The sequence below is a fragment of the Octopus bimaculoides genome, chromosome 6 (genome assembly GCF_001194135.2).
Source record: "Octopus bimaculoides isolate UCB-OBI-ISO-001 chromosome 6, ASM119413v2, whole genome shotgun sequence".
In the NCBI taxonomy this organism is placed as follows: domain Eukaryota; kingdom Metazoa; phylum Mollusca; class Cephalopoda; order Octopoda; family Octopodidae; genus Octopus; species Octopus bimaculoides.
In genome coordinates this window covers 69,090,084-69,093,360 of record NC_068986.1, presented here as the reverse complement: position 1 = coordinate 69,093,360, position 3,277 = coordinate 69,090,084, and positions in this window count along the sequence as shown.

Below are 3,277 nucleotides of genomic sequence, written 5' to 3'. Positions count from 1 at the left end.
CATCCGTCCGTCCGTCCGTCCATCCATCCATCCATTCATCCATCCAGCTTCTCTGCCTACTATTCTTGGAGGGGTCGTAGGGTGTTTAACTATATCATCTTTGGGGTCCAGTCACAAGCAACTGTCTTAAACTTTCCTTTTTTCCTTTTTCCTCAATCTTTAACAAGTGTTCCCTCTTGGAATTGCTTCAGGGTGCCAGGACTCGCATCGTTTGTGTTCCCAGTCCGTGACTTCCAGAATAATTTGCAAGCTTATTGCAGGTTGTGCTGACATTGCATGGAGACTGCAGTGTATTTTTCTAACGGACCCCTCTACCGAAGGCACAAACGCGTAATCTGCGTGATGGATGATGTGGTATCTTTATTCTTTCGAATGCTTTACATCCGAAGGGATGAAAGGCAAAGTCGACGTCGGCGGAATTTGAACTCAGAACGTAGCAGGAGACGAAATACCACTAAGCATTTTGCTCGGCGTGCTAAAGATTCTGCCAAGCTCGCCGCTGTGGTTTGTATTGATCACTACCAAATACTTCGGTAAAATACAATTTCGTCAGAACTACTGGACAGAATAATAAAGGCTATTATAGAAAGAGTTCTGGCGGACGCCCCCAGGCTAGAAGTGGGCTGGTCCACTATGAATAAATTGTGGGCTGACACAGTCAACAGGGTCTGTCGGCGAAGTTACGCCGTTCGGATCAGTCCCGTAGAGACGACGAAATATGTCGTCACCATGGGACGAGGGTTCGGACAATGTCGCCACCGGGACATATAAGAAAGTAATGTAGAAAAATCTCTCAAACCTTAGGAGAAAAAACCAAGGGAAACAGGATGATATAAATAGGGGTTGGTCCTCGTTTCGGTACATAATGAAAGACCCAACTAAAACTGTGCTCAGTACATCAAAAAGGGAAAAAGAGAATATTGGTTTTCTATTCCAAAGTGCTACTCTCACTTCACTAAATGTTCTTTGCTTTATCGTTGATTCATTCACCACTGATCCAGCAAAACACGCCGCGCGCAAGCGTGAACCATGTTACGTTTATCACGGAGTTGATCTATCGAAGATTCTTCCTGTATCGCAAACTTCGCTTCAGTGACCATCCATAACAATCAGTTATCCAGAATGCATTGCCTATCACCTGTGTTTACATCACCGTGCCGAAACGCTGCGTCTGTTTTGTAACTATGGTGCTCAACCGAGGTCCATTTGGCCCTTGTGGATCCATATAAGATTTTGTTAAAATTTAAGTGTGATAAACTAGTCATATTTCTACAATAAGCAAAATATTTAAACAAATTTTTAATACAGTTCCTAATATTCAACAATCCTTTCTCCTATAGGCACAAGGCCTGAAATCTTAGGGGAGGAGTTAAGTCGGTTATATCGATCCAGTACTCAACTGGTACTTAATTTATCGACTCTGAACGGATGAGAGGCAAAGTCGACCTCGGCAGAATTTGAACTCAGAACGTAGCAGCAAACGAATTACCCCTCAGCATTTTTCCCGGCGTGCTAAACATTCTTCCAGCTCGCCACCTAAATGTTCAATAAATCCTTTCTACAAAAGGCATAAGGCCTGAAATTTCTGCTGGGTGGGGACCGATCGATTACATCGACCCCAGTGATCCACTAGTACTTAATTTATCAACCCTGAAAGGATGAAAGGCAAAGTCGACTTAGGCGGAATTTGAACTCAGACCGTAAAAACGGATGAAATACCGCTAAGCATTTCGCTCGGCGTGCTAACCATCCTGCCAGCTCGCCGCTTTCCTAATATTCAATAATAAAAATGTAATAGGAGTTCTTAGACATCGAATGGCTTTGAGGATCCCACCCATGAGTAAATAAGAACCAAGGAGATCCATGGGCAAAAATGGTTGAGAATCACTGTTTTATACGAATTTACCATCACATGGGAGCAGTGAGTGGAGGCGCGTGGCTTAGTGGTTAGGGTGTCAGCACCATGATCGTAAGATTGTGGTTTCGATTCCTGGACCGGGTTACGCGTTGTGTTCTTGAGCAAAACACTTCATTTCACGTTGCTCCAGTCCACTCAGCTGGCAAAAATGAGTAATGCTGCGATGGACTAGCGTCCCGTCCAGCTGGGGAACGCATACGCCATTGAAACCGGGAAACCGGGCCCATGAGCCTGGCTAGGCTTTAAAAGGGCGCATTTATTATTATTATTATTTTTTTTATGGGAGCGGTGAGTGGAAAAAAACATCAAATGCGTCTGATAATTACAAACGGCGAAAGAAGAGGTAGTGGGGCTCAAGAAAATATGTGGCATTCGAAGTTTCGTTGTCGTGGGGCAGAAGTTAGGTGGCAATGAATTTACCATTCGATTCATTTACAAATTGCGTAGAGATGATTTTTTATCGATGTATAGTTTTGTAACCAAAACCCCGTGATAAACAAGGATAGAAGTATTAGAAAAACGCAGCTCAAATTATGACCAGGCTACGGAAGTTGTATAAAATATCAAAAGTTTCAATCATATATAATAAAAAATACAAAAAGAAAATAAATAAAAAAAAGTGTGCTGCAAGCAAAATGGACAAAACAATATGGATTACATTTGCATAAATACCGTATTTGGAATAATATATTTTGTTTGTATTTTTACATTTAGTGTACGTATTTTATGACTTACTCACACCGACACACACACATACGCACGCGCATGTGTATAACATACATGCTATTATATTGTCAATTGTCATTATTTTCCCCCGCCCTCGCTGGTGGTGCACCAGCATGACCGCAGCCACTTGGCTGAAACACATAAATAAATAAATATATATATATAAATATATACATACATATGTAAATATGTATATATAATATATATATGTATAAAAAATATATATATATGCGTACACTCATATGTAAACGTACACACACACACACACACACACACACACACACACACAAACACACATGCACACATATATATATTATATATATATATATATATATATATACATACATATATACATATATGTACTAGGGATGGAATAATGATGACGATTTGACAAGTTAAGAACCCTTATAACATTTTCTTTACCAGGAGCTTATTTACGAAAGTCGGCTTGAGTTTTAATGGTGGCAGCTGATGTAGGGGATGTTTCTATGTGGCCTGCTTGTTTGTTGCACCTTGTTTACCATTTTGTCCTTGTTCTTTTGCCACGTCATGTACCCAGTTATGTATCTATATGTACATGTAGATGAACGTATATACGTACATGTACATATATATGCATATACTCATATATAT